This window comes from Cebus imitator, unplaced genomic scaffold, assembly GCF_001604975.1.
Source record: "Cebus imitator isolate Cc_AM_T3 unplaced genomic scaffold, Cebus_imitator-1.0 Scaffold67, whole genome shotgun sequence".
NCBI lineage: Eukaryota > Metazoa > Chordata > Mammalia > Primates > Cebidae > Cebus > Cebus imitator.
The window spans coordinates 4,125,717-4,151,710 of record NW_016107382.1 but is presented as its reverse complement, the minus strand read 5'-3'; the positions used below and the strand labels follow the sequence as shown (position 1 = coordinate 4,151,710).

The following is a 25,994-nucleotide window of genomic DNA, read 5'->3' as shown; positions in this document are numbered from 1 at the left end:
TCTTACTAACCCAAACCTGGCTAGAAAGAGAAGGGAAAAGGAGTGCTGCTATGCAGAAAAGCTTAAAGAGTCTTCAATCCTTAAAATCAAAAGGGATGTGGGGAATTCTCATGCTACCCCATTAAGGTGATTCAGAACCTGACAATTTCCTGAACACAAAGATGAGGCCTTTCCAAAAGCAAGGTTTATGGAGCTGATCACTGTGGCGGGCAACTTTCCCGCACTAAGTATTCTCTTCCTCTCTTCTGGTGATACCTTCCCTAGACTATCTTCCAGGAAAGCAGCCATCTCTTTCTTAGACTATGTGGTTTAAAGAAGTGCTTATTAAAAAGTGGTCTCCTGGTGATGGATGGGCCACTATGCTTGCTACCAATTTGAGACAAAATTCAGGTAAGCATTTAGAAATTTTTATGCCACAAGAACTAAGAGAAGATCAGTGAACTTATCTTGTTGAGAGTCATCAGTCTGTACTTGGAAATTAAAAGTAACAGTCCTTTACTGATATGGTTTGGCTGTGTCCCCATCCAAATCTCATCTTGAATTGTAGCTCCCATAATTCCCATGTGTTGTGGGAGGGACCTGGTGGGAGATCATTGAATCCTGGGGGCGGGTCTTTCACGTGCTGTTCTCATGACAGTGAGTAAGTCTCACAAGATTTGATGGTTTTATAAAAGGGAGTTCCCCTGCACATGCTCTCTTGCCTGCTGCCACGTGAGATGTGACTTTGCTCCTCATTCACCTTCCACTGTGATTGTGAGGTCTCCCCAACCATGTGGAACTGTGAGTCAATTAAACCTCTTCCCTTTATAAATCACCCAGTCTCAGGTATGCCTTTATTAGCAGCCTGAGAACAGACTAATACTTTTATCACTGATAATTTGAAAAGCACAGGTTTTAGATGGTATCAACTCTATCCCTGTTTTAGTCTGTTACTATAACAGAATACCTGAGACTGGGTAATTTATAAAGAATAGACTGAGAATATAAAGATTTGAAGGCTGGGAAGTCCAAGGTCAAGGCACGGCAGGTGTAGTGTCTGCTAAGGCCTCCATCTCCACTTGCTAAATGGTGCCTCGTATGCAGCATCCTCAGGAGGGCAAGAGCACTGTAGCTCACATGGCAGAAGAGCAGAAGAGACTGAAGCCACTCCCACCAGACCTTTTTACTGTGGTACTAATACATTCAAGAGAGTTGATCCCTCATGACCTAAACATCTCCCATTAGGCCCAACTCCCAACGTTAAGTTTTAACATGAGTTAAAGACTCATTCAGTTTCAACATGAGTCTTGGAGGGGACAAAAACACTCAAACCATAGCAACCCCCAACTCCAGGGCTGAGCATGTGACTCAGTCACGGCCAATCAACAGTCCCTTATCTTATCCTGCATGCCTCAGCTATGGGCCAATAAATTCCCTTTTTAAGTCATTTGGAATTGGAACTCCTGTTCCTTAAAACAAATCTCACACACACACACACCCGACTGATATGGCTTGTTATCACTAAACTGTAAGTCTGAATTTGCAAAAGCCAACTTCTTTTATCCAGACAGGAACAAAGTCATTCCAAGGGTCCACAAATTTTACCAGGCTTACTGTGAAGGCATCCGCATAGGATCAGTATCTTGCAACAACAGGACATGTTGACAAGCTTTCCTTTTGTAGCTGCATAAATCTTTTATTCTTGTCCCTGGAGATAGGCACTCACTCCATTGTTTAAATCCAGAGTGAAATATAAGCCTGGCTGTAAAACCTAAGACATAAAGCCTTGGCTCCAACAGCTTGCACTGACCTGTGTTTGTAGCACAGTTAGTGACAATGACTTTGCCCCTTGTGTCCAAAGTTACCTGTATTCTGAATGCTCATGGATGCAACAGACATTTGCTGGAAGCTCCCTCATGATTCCTGCAGAACCAAAGGTCAAATCCAGGCCTATAAGTAATGACACTATGTTGTACATACTGGATCCCAAGTATCGACTGGTTCTTAAAATACGTTGTTGTTGTTGAGGCATTTCTGTTATTGAGGCACTTCTCATATTAGAAAGCAAACTGTTAATATCAACTTGGTATTTTTCATTTTCACACATATTTCCTTTGGAGCAATCACCACTAAGGAGACAGATTGCTATGGCGACTAAGGTTAGTCTAGGCTGTCTTTGTCATTAAAAGGAAATACATTAAAAGGAAAACCCAACTAATAACTTTGTTATTCCCTTTCATACCATTGAACAACAGTCTGGATTTTTAGGAAAGAAGGAATATCTTCCCTTTCTTTATGTAATTCAGGGTTTCTTTAACTTATTCTAAGTTAACTGCACCAGCCAAATGTGAATGTGTCAGTTTTTCAGGAAATACCTATCAAAGTTCCACAGCATTCAACTTACTATGCTGTAAGTTTCTGGTCCCCTGAGGGTGGGAACCGCATCTCTGTATTCTCCACACCATCTACCAGAGTATTTGCATTTACCAAAATATTATAGTTCTATCCAGTTTAAGAGCTTTCCTAAGGATTTCTGAATAACACTTTCTGTGATAGAGGAAAATGACGTACATAAAGAGCATCCTCAGAAAGCTAAAGTTGGATTTATATTTTTCTGAGCCTCGAGTGGTGGCTCATGCCTGTAATCCCAACACTTCGGAAGGCTGAGGCAGAAGGACTGCTTGAGCCGAGGAGCTCAAGACCCATCTGGGTAATATAGGGAGACCCTATATTATCTATATTTAAAACAATTTAAAAATGAATTAGCCAGGCGTGGTGGTACACACCTCTGGTCACAGGTGCTTGGGAGGCTGAGGTGGGAGGATCACTTTTGCCAGGAATGTCAAGGCTACAGTGAGCTCTGATCACACCACTGCACTCCAGCCTGGGCAACAGAGCAAGACGGTCCTGTCTCAAAAAAAAAAAAAAGTGGATATGGGATAGTTGAATATTCCTTATGTTGTTCTCTACTCTGTATGTCTGAAATATTTCATAAAGGAAGGAAGGAGGGAGAGTAGGTAGGTTGACTGGTTTAAACACACCTGGGTTAACTCCACCACTACAATAGCTATGCAACCTGGGGCTTCATTTTCTCAAGCTCCAAATGGAGATAGGTAGCTCTCTCTACCCACAGAACTATTGTGAAGGCAAGATAAGGTAAGAAAATGCCTTGGTAGGAATCCAGTAGCTGTCAGCTCGAAGACACAGGGGACATCTCGTTCTATCCATCCTGCTATCGGTACTGGAGTAGGAAAACCCACCAACCAGCACCTAGAACATGACTGCAGAGCAGCAAACAAGGCAAGGAAGAACTGAGCTAATGGTCACTAAAAACCTTTTTTGAAGACATTAAAATGCACTCCAAAGCATAGCAATGGTTCCACTTATGTGGTGACTGTCCAAGAAACGAAGTTCAAATTTACACTTTTAGGTTGAACCTCTACGGACAGTTCCTGAATTTGGCTGGAAGAAGTGTGATGATCTTCCATTCTGTCACTCTTGGCATTGCTATGCATAAAAAGTAAATAAATAAATAAAAAAGAAAGTCCTCATTTTTCTTACAAGCCTTTGGTTGCACTGCTCCACTACAGCTGCCACTCATCACAGCAAACTGGATTTGCACTAAGCAATCCGGGCTGCATGCCTTTCCCAAATCCTATGCATTAATTTACAGAATGGTAAAAGCAAAAATTAAAGCCCACTTTACATCTTATAAAATAGGTCAAATTCTGTTTCTCAGTCTTGTTCTTCTTCAGTGCCTGAAAGCACTGATCTATCCACTGTATTAGATGTTAAAACGTGGTTTATATCTGAACACCTATGTGCAATTTCTCTTTGCTGCTTCTCCTTAGCCTAGATACCACCCAAAATTTCTAAGACTCACCCACAGGGGAAAACTGATATAGTCGGAGTCATCTTATGGTACAGTTACCTCATTCTCTAGATAACTGTGGTAGGAGTTATTAAGAACATATTTTAGGCAGAGAGAGGGGAAAAGGGGTCCTTGGGAAGTTTTCATTTTTTAAAAGTGTCTCTGGAAAAGTTTATTGTAAAGCTCCGGCTCTTAGAGCCAGGCTGGCAACCTTTGATATGCAAATGTAAGCCATTAGAAACTGGGCCCACCAAACATGGCAATTCCCGCCCTCTTCCTCTAGCCCTTGCCCCACCTGTGCCGGGTGATACGGCCGCCCCCACACATCCCCCAACATGTGTAGAACATCATGGCACCCTTCATTTGCATATTAAAAAGCTAGAGTGGGAGGGCCAGCTTTTTTTGTGGGCCATATGATGACATGCCTGGTCAAACCAATGCCCTAAGCCCTATGCAAATCAGACATCGCCTCCTCCAGCCTCTGCATATGTTACCTATGTTATCCCTGGCAGAGTGGGGACCTCCTCTTTCAGCTTTGGAACGCCCCTGTCTCTGTAAGGGGGAGCTTCTTCCTTCTGTCTTCTCCCTTTCTTCTTGCTTATTAAACTCTCCACTCCTTAAAACCACTCCATGTGTGTCCGCGTGGTTTTCTCTAAACCGGCATGAGGACCGAGAACCCTGGTGTTCCTCCACTCATGGGAGCTGTACCATAAGGACGGCGACCACATGGGCCATTTTCATACCATTAGTGCTGCATTTACTGTCCTATTTTAGAATCTGAATGACTCGAATCTATGAATTTCAAGTCTATATGTTAACATTTAAAGTTTAAGTTATCTGTTCTGAAACTACAAGTTTGGATTGAATCAGTCTATATTCTATAATTACCCAGATTCTAAATGCCTCCAGAAGCTTTGACATTTTATTACTACATGTAGGGCCTTGTTGTTAACACTAGAACCTGACTATAATCCGATTTCCCCAAAAGGAGAATTTTGTATAAAATACAGTCTCATCTGGAGACACATCTGGGCGGAGTCACTTGTTAAAGAATCTAAGTTAGTAGCACCATCCCCAGTTACAATGACTTTTTAGCAAGGCCAGGATTGACAGCTGTAGTTAACCGTAAATTAAGCTTTCAGTTGATGCCTGTTCTAAACTTTTTTTTTTCTGCTACCCCAACTACCTACTGAGTCTACTTCCCTTAAGGAAGTAAATACCAATGAACCCAGGAAGAGCTCTTCATGTCTTAGTGATCAGCTCCATACTCCATTTGGCTCCACCTACTGAAGCCAAATTGTCAACCTGGACTTTAAATCAGTTCAGCAAAAGGGCAAAGAAAGAACATGGGTTTGGAATCCAGGAAGTGTCATTTTCCTCATCCGTAAACTTAGGGCAACAGTACCTTCTTTATAGAGCTATAGACGAGATAATGCTTGCATACATAGTAGGGACTCATATGATGGCATCTGTCATTAATATTTAGCAATGTTCAACCTTTGTTATCAATACTCATCTTGCCCTACCATCTCACATGTCTATTCCCTCCTTATCCCCCAAACCTCCCCATCAGGGTAACTGCCTTACCTCCATTCCATCCATTTCATTTCTGTATCTCAAGTAATTGTTCTAGGGTAGAGGCAGCTTGCAAGCACTGTATAACGCTTACTGTTTATAAAGCTCTGAATGTATTAATTCAACAGTATTTCATAAGCCATGTACTGGGTTAGGGGCTGAGGATAAATGGATCATAAGGAAAGGCCCGTTTTGCACAGAGTTCTACTTTGGTGGTAAAAACATGTGGACAAATAATGGCAATATAGTAAAATAAATGACACAGAGGCATGCAGAAAGGACTTTTGAAGGTCTGCACCGTTTACTTTCACAGACATGACAAAACAGTTTCATCTTGCAGATCCACTGATAATGAGTTCCTGGAACTATGTTGAGAAAGATTCTGACGTTTAGTCCAGATTCTACAATCAAGAGTACTGTGATTAATAATTTTTGCCATGGAAACCGCAGTACACATGCCACGTTTTAGATATACCAGATACAAAAGAAACAGTGCAGAGCTTAGAATCAGATAGACACAGGCTGGTTGTCAAAGCCGGTTATCAGCTCGGTAATCTTGGCCAAAGTTTCCTTAACCTCCGAGTCTTAACTTCCTCAGCCATAACTTGGAAATGGATGCAAACTCTCTTATAGGTGGTTGTAAAGATTTAATGAGATAAACTTTGTAAAGTACCTGGCAAGAAGCCTATACTCCACAAATGTGCAGGATTCCTTTTCCTTTAGGAGCACTTGGGGCCTGAATATAGTTACCAAGTTCAGTCAGTTAAGTCAAGGGTCCCAGTGCCCAGGCCACACACCAATAGCTGTGTTCTGTGCTCAGGCCACTTGCTACTGGTCTGTGGCCTGCTAGGAACCAGGCTGCACAGCAGGAGGTGAGTGGAGGGTGAGTGAGCATTACCACCTGAGCTCTGCTTCCTGTCATATCAGCGGAGGCATTAGATTCTCATAGGAGCGGGAACGCTCTTGTGAACTGTGCAGGTGAGGGATCTAGGCTGCACACTCCTTATGAGAATCTAATGCCTGATGACCTGGGATGGAACAGTCTCATCACAAAACCATCCCCACACCATCCATGGAAAAACTATCTTCCACAAAACTGGTCCCTGGTGCCAAAAAAGGATGAGGACTGCTGAATTAGGTGACTTGCTGAAGTCACAGATCTCCAAAGAAACAAATCAGGCTCATGTTTTGATTCCAGAACCACAAGCTTTCCTCAAAACTCCCATATCTGATTGGTACAGAACATTAAGGGTTGAGACTATTCAAACGACCTGAGAATTATCAATCCTTGAATTACCAAATTACGCACACAAATCACACGCCTTCCTCTCCACCCAACTAGCAGTAAGTGGTCTCTGTGCACCAATCTCACACCCACACTGCTACTTTCAACCAAAAAGCTTTTTATCACCCCTCTCTGCTAACCTAAATCTAACCTCACTGAAGGAAAACTCTCTAATCTAGTGAACGCTCCTGTGTGTACTTCAGCTTCGCCATTCTTACTACTTCTGTATTCTGCTACCATTCATGTCTTCAACTTACAGTGCAGCAAAGTTCAACACAGATTTGAATCACTATCTGCCAAATCCCATATTATAATTAAAATGCAACTATGATATAAGCTCGGTAATGCTGATCCCCAGCATCTGCCGTGGCAATCTGCAATCTGTGCAAACTACAAGTTATTTAATTATTTGAACTATTTAATATTTGTATGATTTTTTTCATGCAATCAGACCTAAATATATACGCTGAGACTATTGTTTATTTGCCAAATGATCACAGGCTGTTCATTTGATCTGCTAGTTCTCTCATTGTAAAAATGTAGACAATGCTTATTTATACCCTAAGGCAGTTTTGAGATTAAACAATATATGCAAAACACTTAGAATAGTGCCTGCCACATGACAGGTAATAATAATTACAAATACTTGTATAAAGCTTAATATATGCTTTACTTATGTGTATATTACCAAATTTAATACTCATAACAACTAAAGCAAGTACTACTACTATTCCCATTTTATGAGTGGGGAAACTGAGGCATAGAGATATTAAATGCCTCATAACTGTGAAACCAAAATAAAATTACCAATTCAACTTAAAAATGAATACCAACAAAATTCCAATTCAAAATTACTTGACTGATGTTTTGCTAAACTAAACCACTGGTAAAAGTACAGATATAGTACTGACCTCCATGGCTATGACACAGGTTCTTCTTAAGCTGAGTACTTCCTGTACTGCTGTGTGCTGGATGAAGATTCAATTCTTTCTGCTTATTTTCTTTTGGAAGTACTGTGGAACCACCATGAAGCCCTCTTCCCTATAGTGAACTGGGAAGTCATTTGACCCTAATGTATTACATGGTGTCTGTTCTTATTAGTCAAAGATAATTAAGAGTACTGTTGGCACAATGAGATCGTAAACAAAAAAGCAAGGAACCTGATATCCTTTCCAACTCATTCACAATATACTTCTATTAGTTCTTCCTCTATGACTTACAATAATAAATAAAGTTTTTAACCATCAGAAATTGTGCCTATGGTAAAAAGGAATTTGAGGAGGAAAACATATTTAAAAAAAGAAATTGTGCCCAGCTTCTCCAAAATCCAGACTGAGAAACACTCTCTTTTTTTTTTTTTTTTTTTTTTTTTTGAGACGGAGTTTCACTCTCGTTACCCAGGCTGGAGTGCAATGGCGCGATCTCGGCTCACCGCAACCTCCGCCTCCTGGGTTCAGGCAATTCTCCTGCCTCAGCCTCCTGAGTAGCTGGGATTACAAGCACGTGCCACCACGCCCAGCTGATTTTTTGTATTTTTTAGTAGAAACAGGGTTTCACCATGTTGACCAGGTTGGTCTCGATCTCTTGACCTCGTGATCCACCTGCCTCGGCCTCCCAAAGTGCTGGGATTACAGGCTTGAACCACCGCGCCCGGCCCCAAGAAACACTCTCTTAAGTCAGGATTCTTAACCCAGAATCCAGAATTCCTTTTAATTCTGGGGATTTGGGAACTTGGTACCACATACTTTATGTTACAACATTTTGAGAAGGGTTCTGGTGGCTTCACAGGAGGGCCGTGATATAAAGCAGTTAGAAATCCCCACCTAGGTAATCAAAGACCCAGAGGTGCCTGGGGATCCCCACCCAACAGAACCCAAGGGATGGCATGCTGGCAGTCAGGGTACGGTGCCTTGAGGAAACCTGTCAGTATCTGCACAGAGAAGAAAGCTGGCCTCCAGGCAAGGTCTAGGAAACTATTCAGGTCTGAGCCAGGTCTCTCTTGGAACAAACTTTCACTGATAGCCTTTTCCCGCATATATTCAACCAAGTGCACAACTTTGTCTAATTACAAGGAACCACTCCCAGGCTGGGCTGGGCTTTATACAAGCATCAACAGGCCTTATGACAACCCTGCAAGGCATGTGCCATTACAACACCCATTTTACAAGACGAAGTGTTAAGGCCAAAGAGTAAAGTTAATTTGCCCAAGGGCATCAGACCAATGGCTACTGGAGTTGAGGTGTGAATTTGGGCCTGATTGGCTTCAGTCCTGCCCCTTTCAGCCTTGCCATGCCTCCTCTCCCATAGGGGGCTTCCTTTTGGGGCTCATTTGATTCACTTCACTTTTGACAAAGAAAAATTAGGGACCCAGACTACTATAGCAATTTAGTGTCAGAGTTGCCTCTGGACCCAGGCTCCTAAAACTCCTTGCTGTCCCCTCCACTCTATATCAATATTCTTGCTATTTTAGGATAAAATTCAATCTCCACCAAACCCAAGTGATTTTGCAATTTCATCAGGACAGGCCTCCAGCAAGTTCTGCTTTCAGCACAGTACTTAGCATATACCAGTATCAATATTTGTTAAATACATTTGGAGAAATGCATTAAAAATTTATGATAAAAACTTCAGATCAAATCTGCAAACAAATATCTATTGTATGAATCAAATTATATTTGTGTTGCCTATCACCACAACCTATTCACTCCTTCCTTCCTTCACTCAATTGTCGAAGGCACCCAAGCAAGCACTGTGAGTTTCAAAGACTCATGTGACGCAGGTCTGGTCTCAAAGGTAACGCGGCACCAAAAGAGCAAAGAAACTTACAATGCAGAGGAGAAAGGACCCAGAGAAATACTGACCAAGTATCAGTGGCAATGGATGACGGCGATGACCCCAGGAGCACCGGGGGAGACCACCCAGTACGTCACAACATCTTTTGTAGCTTGGCAGGCAGTTCTGAAATTATGTTAGATTCTCCCTTTCAAAATGTATCACCCAACTCTTTCTTGAAAAATGTGAGTTAAAGTACAGCCAACTTGTGGCTGTCCTATTTGAATTTTTGACATTTTATAAGTAGAGTTTTAAAACAGATTAATTGGAAAAGTCAAAAACTGAAACGACGATTTTTACTGCCTTGGTTAAAAAATTACTACCCCCTAAAAAACAAATACTGTATCGAAAAGCATTTATAAAGGGAAAATGTGCTTGGTTTGCAGACTGCAACTAAAACAGGTTAAATATTTTGGGTAGCCATTTAAGCAAATATCGTTTAACCAATGCCCTGGCTTAGAAGGGGGAAAGGGATCCAACGGATTAGAAAGCCTGCCTCCGCCCCCAGGGGGTGCCTACGTGGAGCTTCTGAATCTGCCTCTGGAGAACCCAGAATGTGATTCCCAGGACCTGTCGAAGAATTTCACAACCAAGCATTCTTGCATTCCCCTTTGTACCTGAATCGTAGAAAGTTCTGGAAAAAGCTAGGAGTGCGTGATTGACATTTCCCTGCCGTTCCTTCAACACAGAGGGGTTCGGTGCTTGGTGGGCAGACACCAGCAAACAATGGGAATGCCAGGAGCCCGGTGCGGCGGTAGGAGCAGTATCCTGGGCTCGGGGGGATGTAGAAGCCCCATTCCACCCCTAGGGGACCGAACCCGGTAAGGTCGCCCTAGATGCTCACCACACTCCGGACAGAAGGGACCCTGAGACTAGGACCCCCACCCCAGAGAGAGAGCCTGCCGCTGGAGGAGGGGACCCACGACTGCTAAGAGGCGGATTAGCACAACCGCGAAACTCACGACCCGCCTCTCCCCCAGAGAAACTAGTGTGGAGAAATTAAAGGTCATGCAGGATTATGTACCTGCCCCGCGAGCCAGGGATCCCAGCGCATGGCCTGGGAGGCCTCAGGGACAAGGGCAGGTGTGTTTGGGGGATAAGAGAGGGAAAATCTGGGGGCAGGGTTGAGGAGGCTGGCAGGGGCACAAATGGGGACCAGTTTGGAGATGTCGGAGGGGACCAGGGCGCGCCAGCCGGGCGGCAGGACGCCCCCGAGGGGCTATGGTAACCCCCTCCAACTCCCGCCCCGGGGTTGGGCGCCGCGGAACCGCCCCACCGCCCCTACTCACTTGAGTTAGAGGCGGGAGCACGCGCCGCAGGCGGAGCTAGAGAGGCTCGGCTGGAGGGAGGGTCCAGAGAGTCCGAGATCCGAGGCGAGGCGCGCAGTGGTGCCTTTTAAAGAGCGCCCGGTGGGCGTGGCCGTGCCTGCCCCGCCCTCCGCCGCGCCCCGCCCCGCCCGCCGGATTCCCGGAGCCGCTCGCCGGGCTGGGGCTTGTAGCGGGAAGGCTGCCCGCGGCCCGGCTCCCGGCTAGCCGCTAGGAGACAAAAGGCAGGAGGCCCGCCTCTTCCTGCAGCTTCCCGCCCGCCCAGCATCTTCCCAAGTCCCGGGACCGCTCGCTCCCAAGGGGACCCGGCAGTTCCAGAAGCCACTGGACTTGGAGAGTGACTTCCTTCCCCTCCAGGGAGGCCCGGCGGCGGGACGGTCCCTCTGGGAGGTGGCCCTGCCGCCCCGCGTCGGATCTGTCCACCGCGATCGCCGCTCCCCCTCCTCGCGGAGACAGTCAGGACCCGGGAGGCTCTGGCAGTGGAAAGTCGGCAAACGGGGCTTTCCGCCACCTCCTCCCTTGCCTTGTCCTTGTCAGTAAACTCAACGTGATTGACTTCCCTAGTTAACTCGTCCGATTTCCACCTTCTGGGAATCCACAACTTTCTCGTTCTTAAAGAGCAAAATTCCTCATCTAGACTAAATAAATGACGTTATGAAAACGCCCCGTTCCCAAAGTAGTTCGCTCTTCCCCTCCACTAGGGCACAGCACGCGATACTGAGGGAAAAGAAAACTCAACCCAAGCAGAAACCCAGGGCGCCACAGAGCCCTGCGTTTCTATGTGTTGATGTCAGAAAAGCACAAGGATACCCGTGACAACCGAAGGGACCTCATGCCTCAGCTACGGGATGGTTTATTGTTTTAGAAGAAAAGGAAAATAAACAATGCAGTCTCTATCTGGTTTATATTCTAGGCCTCCTCATGACCTCTCCTGCCAGAAGCAATGATCGCAGAGACTGATATTTGCGGAGTGGGCAGTTCAAAAAAGCCCTCTCGTGCCATAAATGCTATTGCCTCCTCTGGTCCAGAGTTTCTCAGCCTCCACACCACTGACATCTTGGGCTGCATAATTCTTTATTATGGGGGGCTGTCCTGTGCATTGTAGGAGGCCTCCACCCACTAGATACCAGTTGCACCCCTCCCCCGACTTTGTGGCAATCAAAAAGTCTCTAGACATTGCCAAATGCCCTCTTGGGGAGAGTGCAGGGAACGCATATCAGCATGACAATGTGCAGAACCGATTTATAATATTATTATTGTTTTATTTTATATGCTGGGGCCAATCCAGGATAAACTTATTATAATAGCTGCCTTATTTTCTGTCCATCAAGTACTGTCCAAAAACATATAGTAGTGATTGACATCTCTTGATACTGTGACAGGAGTCTGGAAAGCATTCTTGCCTGCTGTGAGCTTTTCTAAATATGGGCAATCCTTATTTCCATGATATCAGCTAGTGTAAGTGACTTGACTCATAGGCCAACAGGAAAATTCAGTCCCTCAGAGTCTTCATTTGCTTTAACTCAGCTGCTCACAGTATTTATTTTTTCTTACATAAGTTTGCTTAGTGCTTCTACTGAATAAAACTGTATCGATGAGTCTCACTGCAGCCCTGGATTTTAGCAAACCACTGCCCTTTGTCTCCTACCCTGAGTTCTTCTCAATGCCTCTTTGTGGAAGGGCCCTCCCAGACCTGAGCTGTTTGCTTTCTGTCAAGCTCGAGTTGTCCCTAATTTCCAGAGCCATATCTTATTTGAAATTGGGCTTGTTGGCCAGGTGTGGTGACTCATGCCTGTAATCCCAGCACTTTGGGAGGCCCAGGCAGGCAGATCCCCTGAGGTCAGGAGTTTGAGACCAGCCTGGCCAACATGGTGAAATCCTTTCTGTACTAAAAATACAAAAAAAATTAGCTGGGCATGGTGGCGCATGCCTGTAATGCCAGCTACTCAGAGGCTGAGGCAGGAGAATCTCTTGAACCCGGGAGGTGGGGGCTGCAGTGAGCTGAGATCATGCCACTGCACTCCAGCCTGGGTGACAGAGCGAGACTCCATCTCAAACAAAACAAAACAAAACAAAAAAGAAATTGGGCTTGTTTCTGACCTAAAAGTATTTCTGCTATCTGTCCCTGTATGCATTTGCCTCTGTATATTTCACAGTGAGTCTGGGGATGATATGCAACATGTGATTTTGAACAAATCTGTATTTGTATTTAATGATCAACATTTTAAAATATTTATTTTTTCTTTAAACATCTAGTTAAACTGTTGACTCTTTTAGTTATGAACATGAAGAAATTCTTTAAGGTACAAAAGTAAGAGTATGGGCTTTGGAATCAAACACACATGATTTCAACATACAGCTCTGCCACCTATCAGTTTTGTAAGCTTGGGCTAAATACTTGACCTCTGTGCATCTGTTTCTTTATCTGTAAAAAGAGAATTCTACACACCTTGTAGTGTTATGAGGATTAAATCGGATGATGTATGTAAATTGCCAAACATAGTGCCTGGCACATGATAAATACTGAATAAGTGATGATTGTTATGTTAAGCAAAGATATCTTGATGTCCTTTTTGCCTCTCAAAAAGGAAATAGAAATTGTGCTTTGCTAAGTTCTTATGCTACCTTCTTGAGGGCTTGGTATTAAGAAGTTATGAGGTGTTTTCCAAAACAATTAAGAGCCTTCAGTAGAAAGCATCTGCACGCCTGGAGAAGGCTAGTGGAAGAAATGTGTCCTCTTGGAGAAGGATAAACCTTTCTTAAGTCCACATGGTCCTGGTCTGTTTGACCCTTCAACCTTGTAATAGGCAGAATCGAAGGCTAAATGTGTCCAGCAGGCTGTTTCTTTTTCCCACTCAAAATGCACATTATACTTGTGACAACTCTATTCTCTGGAATTCATCAACCAACTTCAAATCAAAGCCCTCTCTCAAGGTCACTGTCCTAAGGCAAGTTGAACCAAGGTTGTTGCCTTTCGTCATGACCTTGTGCTTCAAACATAGATTTTTAAAATATTTTTATTTCATGCCCCGTTTTCTAAACAAAACTCTGAAACAGATGAGGGTGAATTTAAACACAAAGCCTCTTTATTTTAGGGCAAGGCTTTCCACGCAGAGGGCAGGAAGGCTTTACTGAAGAGGAATGTTTTATTATAATAATTTTAGTATGAAATAAAGGGAAAAAATTTGCACTTTGCTAACCTACACATTTAATAACACAAAAAGAAGCAGTTTTTTCTACCTTATTTCTTAGCTGAGATTTAGCAGCAGTTGTGGGAATTAAAAATTACTCATGCTTAACCCTAATACTCTGTGATGTATTATCTAACAGAGAAAAGAACAAGTTATATATGCTAAAATGTTGGAAGGTAGATAATTTTATTCTTGATATTTTTCATAGTTGCTTTTTTTAACCTGCCATAAACTCCTACTTTCTCATACTTGTTTCATTTCCTAACTCTCTTTCTGGAGTAGGTACTATTTTATTCAGTACTATTATCTTCTATTATGATGTTATTTACGTCTTCTTTTTGACCAGAGCTTTCTATCTTTTCAAGCTCTGCTTCTGTTTTCATATTACAACAGTTTTTCTAGCTCTGCTAGTAAGAAAGACACCATTAACCTCCCAGACAGCCTATTCTATCCATCTTGTCTTAACCCTTTCATTCCTTTATTTCTCTTTTCTCCCTCTTTTTCAGCTGGTGACATCACCTTCTTCTCCTTCATTCACATTACAGCTGCCCACCAGCATTTCCTCAACCTTCCTCCACTTTGCCTGGAAGCATCCACAGTTTCTCCTATGTTTATACTTGCTGTCCCTGATCTTGGAGGAGCAAATGGTGCTCTCACTCCCTACCAACAGTGTCCACTCTGCCTAGGCTTTTGATCCATTTCTTTGGCATTTTTTAGTTATACAGTCATGTGCCACTGAATGAGGGGAACAGGTTCTAAGCAATGCATCATGAGACAATTTCACCATTATGCAAACATCATAGAGTGTACTTACACAAACCTAGACAGTATAGCCTGTGGTATAGCCTATTGCTCACGGGCTGCAAACCTGTACAGCATGTGATTGTACTGAACACCATAGGCAATGGCAACACAATAGTATTGGTGTATCTTAACATATCTAAATTTAGAAAAGAAACAGCCAAAACACAGTATTGTAGTGTCACAGGACCACCATCCTATTTGTGGTCTGTTGTTGACTGAAAGTCTTTAAGTGGCATATGACTGTACTCCCTTGCTCTTCAATTTCTGTCTCTATTGCTTTCTTTTCTTTCAAATGACAAAAATTCTATTCACCCCATATTTTTGAAAGCTAACATAAATGTCTCTGACTTCTGTAGTAGGTATTTGTGATTGCTTCTCTAGCATCCATTCCTCTCTAGGTGGTTTCAGGCATGGTCCTGGTTCAGGGTGAAGCACTGGATCCAGTCAAGGCATCCGAGGCCCCGGCTTGGGGAGGCTAAGCATGTGACCTAGGCCCATCCAATCAGGTGAATCTCAGAACTCTCCTGGGTGCAGAGTCGGAGCCAAGCTCGCCTATTCTGGACTGTGCTGTGTGCCTGGAGGAGGCCTTAGAGTGGTTGCGGTCATTTTTGCTAGGAAGCTGGCCAAGGATGATTTGACACAGAGAGGAGGACAGAGAAATAGAGCTCTGAACAAGTATTCACTAAGTTTACCTATCTGCAGGATTTTTTCCATTACGGGAACCAATGAATTCCCATTGCTATTTGATCCATTTGGAGATGGATTTTCTGTTACTTACTCTTAGGACTCCCAAATACTGTGGTGGTTTAGAATCATGTCCATGCATTCTTTGTTACTCCTCCCTTCAACAAGCAGAATTTAATTCATGCCCTTCCCCTGGGGTGTGGGCTAGATTTAGTGCCTTGCTTCTAGAAAGCAGAATAAAGTGCATAATTTTGAGACTAAGTCAAAAAACGCTTTGTGACAACTTTCTCCTCATTCTTCCCCCACCCTCTTCTCTTATCCACTCGCCATCTCCAACACCCTGCCAACTTGTGTGTGTGTGTGTGTGTGTGTGTGTGATCACTGCTACAGGGAAAGCCAGCTGCCATGTCAGGAGGACACTCAAGCAGTGAAGTATAGTGGCCTATGGCCAACAGTCCCAATGGAGCTGAAGCCTCCTGCCAACAAAAATATGAGTGTGCTTGGAAGGAGATATTACAGTACTGTCAAGCTTTGAAATGACTCTGGCGCTGGCTGACACTGACTGCAACCTCGTGAGAGATCCTGAGACTCTCACTGTGGTCGTTGGAGAGTTCCTAATTGCCAAACCAATGATCACTTTTCAGTTCTTACCCTACTCAACCTCTTGGTTATTGGACAACATTGAGTAAACGTATGATTGTGTGCACATGCACAGAATGAAATATTTTAGAAGGATGACACTTCCGAAATGTCTCACAAATGCTAACTTCTGTCTCTAGCTACTGTTCAAATGATAAATGGGAAGAAATTTTCAAAGCTACCACCACTAGAAAGCTTAGTTTCTCCCCCAAATAACTGTAATGTGAGCAACAGATGCACTAAATAATGTTTTTTATTATTTCACTGATAAGATATACCATTTTACAAAAATAAAGTATATATGTGTTTACTTTCTAGCTTTTACACAGATTCTAAAATTCTTGCTAAAGATTATACAAAAATAAATGTAGGTTGGGCACAGTAGCTCACTGCTGTAATCCCAGCAGTTTGAGAGGCCGAGGCAGGTGAATCACTTGAGGTCAGGAGTCCGAGAGCATCCTGGCCAACATGATGAAACCCCATCTCTACTAAAAATACAAAAATTAGCCGGGCCTGGTGGTGTGTGCCTGTAGTCCCAGCTAATTGGGAAGCCAAGGCAGAAGAATTGCTTGAACCTGGGAGGCAGAGGTTGCAGTAAGCTGACATGCTGCCGCTGCACTCCAGCCTGGGTGACAGGGCAAGACTCTGTCTCAATAAATGAATGAATGAATGAATGAATACTTATCCATCAAATTTTAAGATAGACTTTTACAATTTGCAATCAGGCTTATCAGAAGATTTTGGCTTCTCTCCCCTATTCAGGAAAAGACTAACTAGAAAATTACTCTAATTCAGGATTTGAAAATTAAGTGTAAATTTTATTTTAAATGTAGTTAATGACATTTCCATACATATATCTTGATCATTGAGCAAGCTCCAGAGAAAACCTGTTAAAAATTTCCACTTAAAACTGTGTGTGTGTGTGTGTGTGTGTGTGTGTGTGTGTGTATTTGGGAAATGATGAAAAGAACAAGATTCTGGCAACAATACATAATGCTATAATTGATAGGCATTTAATCATTTATGGCATATGCCTGCCAGGATTATTATGTAATCCTCACATATGGGATTAAAAATCATTCATAAAATGAACCTTTTCTTGTAAAAGAAAATACAAACTGTCACGTCTGTAGCGCTCACCTCATGAGAAAAGTGTTAAACTACGGGAAAAAGGTTAATGCCTTTTTAGAACAAAGCTTGTATAAATTCTGTATTTACATGCTTTTAAGGAGTGCTGGCTTAGATTTTACTTTAAACAGTTTTTACTTACACTGTTCCAAAAAGATTGTGGGAATACCTAATTCCCATTCCTAATTCTTAAATGATGTTATATGTTAAAGGACTCAAGTCTCAATTCTTAAATGATGTTATATGTTAAAATTACTTTGAGAGGCTGAGGTGGGTGGGTCACTTGAGGCCAGGAGTTCTAGACCAGCCTGGCCAGCATGGTGAAAAACCATCTCTACTAAAATTACAAAAATTAGCCGGGTGTGGTGGTGCAGGCCTGTAGTCCCAGCTACTCAGGAGGCTGATGCATGAGAATTGTTTGAACCCAGAAGGCGGAGGTTGCAGTGAGCCAAGATTAGGCCACTGCATTCCAACTTGGGCAACAGAATGAGATTCTGTCTTAATAAACAAACTAACAGAAAAAGACTCAAGCTGCTGATTTATTTGTCCCTGTGTTCACTTCATTGTAAGAGTTCAGAGTGCTACTGCAGAACCATACTCCTCTGACCTGTTAATGGCTGGGTATGAGCTCAAATATCTACATCTTGTGTGTGTATGTGTGCACACATACACACATACAGACTTGCAAAATGATTTGTATCCTACGTGAAAGGGTATCGGGTTATTGTGGAGTGATCATCCATCCAAATTCAGCTGAAAAACCATAAATGAGAACGGGCCAAAGTGCACACCATTGGCTGTTCTTCAAGTCAACATGTGTTTCAACCAAATGGCAATGACTATTGATGGAATGTTCCTTGCATGTCATTGTAGGAATATTGTTTTCTTGTCCTTGTAAGGTTATCTTTCTTTCCATTTTACATGTGAGGGAAGTGAAACTCATGGAGACTGAATGCCTTGTCCAAGGCCCCACAGCTAGTATGTGGCAGAACTGAGATTCAAATCCAGTCTGGATCCAAACCTCACATTCCTTCCTCTGCAGAATGTGGCCTTTTAACAATGATTCTTTCCTGTTACATTAGAAGAGTGAAGAAAGTACCTTTGCTTAAAGACGCTATGCTGGCTCCTTGGGAGCAACTCTTTGGGCAAACTGAACATAGACCTTTCCAATCTGAGGAGAACTGCACAGCATAGGTGACTGAGATGAAGTCTAAGACAAGTAAGAGGCCGTGCACGGTGGCTCATGCCTGTAATCCCAGCACTTTGGGAGACCGAGGTGGGTGGATCACGGGGTCAGGAGTTTGAGACCAGCCAATGTGGTGAAACCCGGTCTCTACTAAAAATACAAAAATTAGCCAGGCATGGAGGCACGTGCTTGTAGTCCCAGCTACTTTGGAGGCTGAGGCGGGAGAATCGCTTGAACCCAGGAGGTGGAGGTTGCAGTGAGCTGAGGTCCTGCCACTGCACTCCAGCCTGAGTGACAGAGCAAGATTCCATCTTAAAAAAAAAAAAAAAAAAAAGACAAGGAAGAGTACCAGGCAGAATTTGAGCAGGTCTTCAACTAGGGGAGCAGGGCTGGGACTGGGGCGCAGCATGAGGTGGATGCCAAGAGGATGCAAACACATTTAAAAGGCATCACATTTTGACGGTCCTCTTGGGGCTAAAACCTGCCAGATGATGGATGAACATGTCACGTTATGCTAACACAAAAATACCAAAGTCTAACTTGGAGCATAGCCAGGCAGCCATTTGTCCCACCTCCTTGTGGGGCATAACGTTGGTATAAATTCCTTAAGCAGAATGGGAATGGGGAGACCTACATGTGGTCTTGCCTTGGGTGAGCTATTTAACTTCTTTGAGCTTAATTTGCCTGTCTGGCTGATCACTTAGGTCCCATTCAGCTCTAGGATTCTATGATTCCACTAGTAGCAGTTGTACAATATTATAGCCACATGTTTTTTGACAAGGCAAAGTGTTCACATGTATCCATCAGGGTTCTTAGTTGAAGATAACAGACTTTACAAGAGGAACAAGGAGACACATGATGTTAAAGAGTCAGGATCTGTGCCTGACCCCAGAGTGGCACAGCTGATGCCTATACTGGCCTCTTAACATCTATTAAGCTGGGCCTGAGAGTAGACCATCTACTCCAGCTACTAGGTCTGCCATCCTTGACCATGCCAGCCCCTTGTGTTGCTTATTTGCCTTCCAAATCTGGCTCAATATATCTTCCATTAGGGCTTGGTGGAAACTATGTTATGTGTGGAACTCAAGCTGCAAGAGAGTTTTAGAAATGTTTGCCTGTCTAGTCTCTGGAGCACAGGAAGCGGTGTTCAAAGAGTGAGTCGGTGTTAAGTGACCCTGTGTGTACTGTCTGCAACATCATTGCTGGGCAAAAAGGGAGAGATCAGGCCGGGTGCGGTGGCTCAAGTCTGAATCGCAGCTCTTTGGGAGGCCAAGGTGAGCTGATCACCTGAGTTCAGGAGTTTAAGACCAGCCTTGCCAACATGGTGAAACCCATTTCTACTAAAAACACAAAAATTATCTGGGCATGGTGGCACACGCCTGTAATCTCAGCTACTTGGGAGGCTGAGGCAGGAGAGTTGCTTGAACCTGGGAGGCAGAGGTTGCTGTGAGCTGAGATTGCGCCATTGTACTGCAGCCTGGGCAACAGAGCAAGACTCTGTCTCAAAAAAAAAAAAAGATTGTATGTACACTGTGAACCCATTCTTCTATATATAAAAATATACTCCATAAAAAAGTCTGGGCCGGGCATGGTGGCTCACGCCTGTAATCCCAGCACTTTGGGAGGCCGAGGCAGGCAGATCATGAGGTCAGGAGCTTGAGACCAGCCTGGCCAAGATGGTGAAACCTTGTCTCTACTAAAAATACAAAAAATTAGCTGGGTGTGGTGGCGAGCTTCTGTAATCCCAGCTACTCGGCAGGCTGAGGCAGAAGAATCACTTGAACCCAGGAGGTGGAGGTTGCAGTAAGCTGAGATTGCACCATTGCACGTCAGCCTGGGTGACTGTGAACTCCATCTCAATAAATAAATAAATAAATAAAAAGTCTGAAAAGTATACACTAAAATTTTAGAAGTGCTTTTCTTTGATCAGGATTGTTGTGTTTTTATCTTGTTTTTGGTTCTCTGTATTGACCAAGTTTTCCGCCATGAATGAGTATTACTTGCATAATTACTTAAGAGTGATGCTTATTATTTTTGTGCCTATGATTTTACCTGACATAAAGGTACTATCCCCCCTTTTTGTGTCTGAAGATGTCTGTCTTCAAGTACAGGCCACAGAATTAGATCTTGAAAATAACTTTTAAGGGCATGTAAACCATATTCCAATTCAGATCATGTCATCAAACTTCTAGACATTTGAATCAGTTTCTTCATGGAGACTCAGACAATATAACAATGTCAGGGAATTATCTGGAGAAGTCTTTTTCCTCCTTGGAGTCTTTTCACCCCCTCATCTCATGTCTCTCATTGCTCATATTAAAACAATGATAATTTTATTACGAAGTCCACAATGGCATTAGACAGTTTTGTTAATAAGCAAAGATAAATTTGAATTACAGATTATTTGCATGAAGATCACACAACCTTATACCCAGGAATAGTGAAACAGAATGAGAGATAAAGCTGGAAAGGGAGGGGAGAACTAGATCCTAGGGTCTATGAATACTATGTTAAGGGATACCAAATCAATTAAAATCTCCACCGCTCAAATTCCCTTAATAGGTGCTGATATTTTTCAAATAGAAAATGCTAAAATATATTCAACCCATTGCTTCACCTTGAAGTCTCATTTTCAACTTGGAACAGTAGCTTATGAGACTTTGAAATCAATATATAATTATGATTCATAAAACTGGGCTTAAATCATTTGATTTATTTAATGTCACAAAGAATGCTGTGAACTATTTATTTCAGCATTGGATTTCTATAGTGTCTTTCTTCTAAAAATTCTCAATTTGATTAAACCTAGCTTTTTCAAGCACCTGCTATGTGCCAGGTACATTGTCAGGCTTTGAGGAATACAGCAATCAAAGGTTTCTGCTCTCAAACAGTTTACAGTTTAGTTCGGAGAGCCAAGACATTCACAAAACCCTGCAATATAGAGGATAATGTGGGACTTACATGGGAACACAGGAGCTCAGATGGGGAGATGATCTTGCAAGAGCAGGCAGTTTGGTTTGGGAGCTTAGGGAGGCAGGGGGTCGGGAAGAGTAAGAGAAAGCGGCCAATAGCAGGTGTGTCATCAAGCCAGTTGCCACTGTGGCTGCCTGAAACTTAATCCCCTGAGGAACCTGGGAAATAATGTGGACGCAAAGGGGCTGAGGCCTTTAGTTACCAACTTCCATCAGTCTTGGATCAGAGGCTTTTCTGGAGGGAATTACTTGTCGGTGCTTCTGGTTTGTCAAGCAAGTGAGCAGAGTTCTCTCCCAGGTGTGGAGGAAGCTCTCCGTCAAAGATATGCTGCTACGAGCTGTTTGTCGAAAGTACTGAAGGTACAGCTGGAGGCATAGGGGTGGGACTTATCAGCATATGCTACAGAAAGTGGTTGATTCTGAGGATAGAGGGATGTGGAAGACTTGATACTTCAGGAAGGATGTGGTATTTCAACTGAGGCTTAAAGAGATATGACACCAACAGATATTGTCAAGGAAAAGCCATTCCAAATACAAGGAGCAAAGACCCAAAGAAGTCAAATTCAGAATACTGTACATAACTGATACCGTTGGTACAGCGCTATCTTGTCTGTTATCCCCCTTAATATTATTTAATTCTATTTTCATTGCTGCCTAGTATTTCATGGTGTTAACTGACTCTTTGTTAGCCATTCCACTATATTTAAACATGTAGGTTGTTTTCAAATTCACTATTTAAAATGTTCATTAAATAATAAATACGTATTCCACAAATATAAAGGTGAGCAAGATAGATTAAATACCTGCCCTTATAGAGTTGGCATTTTAGGTGGGGACAGTATTGAAACCTATCCATGGCCGATGAGTCTGGCTGTGGTAGTTCACAAGTAGTTCATAGTGGTTCATCCTTGGGAGAGCAGGCAGGTGAATCAGGTGGCTGGCTGTGAGCTCCCTGCAGGCGGGGAATTGGCTTCTTTACACTGAAAACCTCTTTAACTATCACACCACCTGGCCCACAGTAGATTCCGGGTAAGACTGGTTAATTACGGGAGAAAATCCCTATGCAGGGTGTTAAAGGGTTAATAGGAGACCTGGAGTTAGTCTTTTAAAAGAATGATTGTGATTCACAGCACTTTTTTCCTCTATAACTTTCTATGTGTCCTAAGACATAAAATTTATTTCTCAGACATTTTCTTTTGTGAAGTCCTTAGCTCAGGGGGAAATGTTTCCTGTGGCTAAGGACACATCTCCTCCCTTGTTAACATCAGAGTATGTAAAGAAAGCTCCTCTTTAAATTCTAGAAGCAAACTGTACCACATGCATGTTTTCACCACGTGTGACTTCAGAGAAACACCTGCTCAGGCTTCTGGCTTTCTCTTGAATTATGTATCAGTCAGGAGTTGCATATGTAATGTTTTATCTTGCTAAATTTTATCTCTTACTAAAAGAGTTCATGAATCACTTTTTATGGTTTTCAGATAGGCTACAGGATGACCGTATTCACATTTAGATCCAATTCTCTGACAAATCTCAGAGGCTGCCTTTAAAATTTACCCCCAAACGTTTATTTTCTTGCTGAGACTTACTTTTTAACATATCTCCCCAACTTCCTCCTCTTCTTTTTCTTAAACCAATAGCTAACTTTTTTGTTTTCAGGTTTAACGAATTAATTTATATTACTATAAAAACTACCGCATGATGAGCAGCAAATGAGAATGCCACGCTGGAGCCTGTGTTGTGGGCGGTGGGCGGGGCTCATTCACTCATCAGTGGAGTGACTCACTCCCCAGGTGTGCCCCCTTGCTCCCGCAGAATCACAAATTACCACAGCAATGGAGCAACTTCTCATGAATAGCTAACATTGAAAACAGTAAACTTACAAATGCTAAGGTTCTGCTTTAGTCTTTCTCAAACTGGCTTCAGAGGACCATCAGGGTTCCTCAAGTTGATAATATGTGTTTTGCAAAATAAAATGGTTCTGTTGTAAAATAAGTCTGAGAAACACTTCAAATCATATCTTTCTCTTGGAAAGTTCATAAACCACACCCAACATTACAGCTTCTGAATCCTACTTGACTATACAAACCTTTCACAAAGCACCTAGTTTTACTAACAAGACATAGAGTACTAATGTTCTAGAGAATATCATTTAGAAAAGAATTTTTTTTTAAACAGGGTCTTGCTTTGTCGACCCTGGGCTGGAGTCCAGCTGCACGATTATAGCTTGCTGCAATCTCAGCTTCCCAGGTTCAGGTGATTCTTCTACCTCAGCCACCTGAATAGCTTTAACCACAGGTGGTTAACTTTTGTAGAGACGGGGATTCGCCATGTTGCCTAGGCTGCTCTCAAACTCCTGGGCTCAAGTGATTCTCCCACCTTGGTCTCCCAAAATGCTGGGATTACAGGCATGAGCCACTACAACCAGCCATTTGAGAAAGACTGGTCTACATGATTTCTGTGGAGCTGATTTCCTGTATTGACCAGATAAGAGGGCATGGACAGCTTTTTAGTTCTTATTCTGTGCATCTGCCAGTGGATTCAAACAACAACACGTAAGTACTTATGACTGTATTTCTATGACTAACAGGTTTTTGCTTGACTATGAATGTGGTTCACACTCTATGACTGATTAATAGATGAACATCATCTGAGATATTGTTAGTTTACTAGTTTAACACAGTGGTTCTGAAAGTGTGGTCCTGTACCAGAAGCTTCTGAATCCCCTGAGAACTTGTTAGAAATTCAGGTTCTCAGCCTAGACAACATAGCAAAACCCTTCTATAAAAATAAAATCACCTGTACATGATGGCAAGTGGCTGTAGTCCCGGCTACTCTGGAGGGTGAGGTGGGAGGATTGCTTGAGCTCATGAGTTTGAGGCCGCAGTAAGCTCTGATTGTGCTACTGCACTCCAGCCGGGGTGACAGAGACCAACCCTATCTCCAAAAATTGCAAATTCTCAGGCCCCATGCACATTAATTAGAAACTCTAAGGAGATGGGGCATGTAGCAATCTGTGTTTTAACAAGTCTGCTGGTTAATTCTAATGCAAGCTAAAGTTTGAGAACTACTAGCTTAAGACAGCCTAAGACGTCTACTTTCTGCTTAGAAGGGATAACAGGGACCAGATTTACCCTCCTACTTTAAGTGACTGAAAAGCTAGACAAAATATACAAAAAAATAGTTCTCAGATATTGAACATGAGGCAGCACAGGACAGCTATCCCTGATAAATGATAAGTAAATGAAATGATTACTGTGACTCTGCCAACTTACTACCTGGGGAGAGTTTCCAGGTTGATGTCAGGAAGAGGGAAACCAGGCAGATCCTAGCCATCTCTTTGAGTTAAGAAGATGGATTAGGAGTCCAGGGAGACCAGGGTGGCTGGAATTTGCAGGGCAGAGTGGCAGACAAGAGAGAGCTACAAACAAACAAACAAAAAAATCCAGAGAGCTGCAGAGGATCCCCTTAAGTTTTTAACTGAGTACTGATGAGTGCATGACATTTAGGAAACTAGCTGAGGCTGGAGAGAGACCCACCCAAATGGATCAGAGGAAATAATATCTACAGCCCATACGGGGCTGGGGATAGTTTTAGTTCCCACCAGCCAGAGAGGATGAACCTTCTAGTTCACAGAGCAAAGGTAGAGTACTCATCAGGTAGAATACTCAGAGGGTATTATTGCCTCAGTAGAGGAGCAAAGTTAGCCCTTAACTAAAGGCTTCTTTGATCCTGAATAATAAAGCTTAAAAGAAAATTTTCAAAGAATCAAACTATCTCTAAATAACGTAACTGCATCCCAGAACAAAGCTCAAGAATATTGATAGAAAATTCATATTTGAAGAAAATATTGAAGAAAAATTCATAATGACTGGTATCTAATAAAAATGTACCAGGCATACAAACAGGAAAATACAATCCACAATGCAATGAAAAATTGATAAATAGAAACCCAGAAATGATACAGCTGATAGAATAAGTAAACAAGGGCATTAAAACAGTTATAGCTATGTTCCGTAAAAGATATATATTTTTTAAAGACCCAAATTGAACTTCTAGAGACAAACATATAAGGTCTGAGATGAAAGATGCAATCTGTTAAGATCTACAAAATAAAATATTAAATAACTTAAAGACATAGCAACACAAACTATCTGAAATAAAACACAGAGGAAAGAACATGGAAAAAATAGAGTATTAGTGAGCTGTGGGATAATTTAAAGTGACCTAATACATGTACTTAAAGTCCCTAAAAATGGAGGGCAGAAATGATATTTAAAGAAATAATACTCAAAAAAGTTCCGAATTGCATGAAAACTAAAATCTACAAATCCAAGAAATTCAACAAACTCCAAGAACAAGAAACATGAAAACTACGCCAAGAAACAGCATAATTGTATTACTTAAGCCTTTTCACATTTAGGAAAACAAAGCACAGGCCGGGCGCGGTGGCTCAAGCCTGTAATCCCAGCACTTTGGGAGGCCGAGGCGGGTGGATCACGAGGTCAAGAGATCGAGACCATCCT

General features: G+C 42.6%; 1 protein-coding gene across 3 annotated transcripts in view; it reads right to left on the bottom strand.

Moving 5' to 3' along the window:
• Positions 1–25,994, bottom strand: part of CSRP2 (cysteine and glycine rich protein 2) — a 60,840-nt gene that overhangs the window by 7,721 nt on the left and 27,125 nt on the right. Inside the window, exon 1 of one of the 3 annotated variants that reach the window (XM_017530618.2) lies at positions 10,832–10,934. The exons of 1 other annotated variant lie outside the window; for it this stretch is intronic. The gene's annotated coding sequence lies outside the window, so the exon portion shown is untranslated. Of the gene's footprint in view, positions 1–7,621; positions 7,747–10,831; positions 10,935–25,994 lie in introns of those variants that run through there. One more of the 3 variants, XM_017530619.2, reaches the window with a different exon arrangement.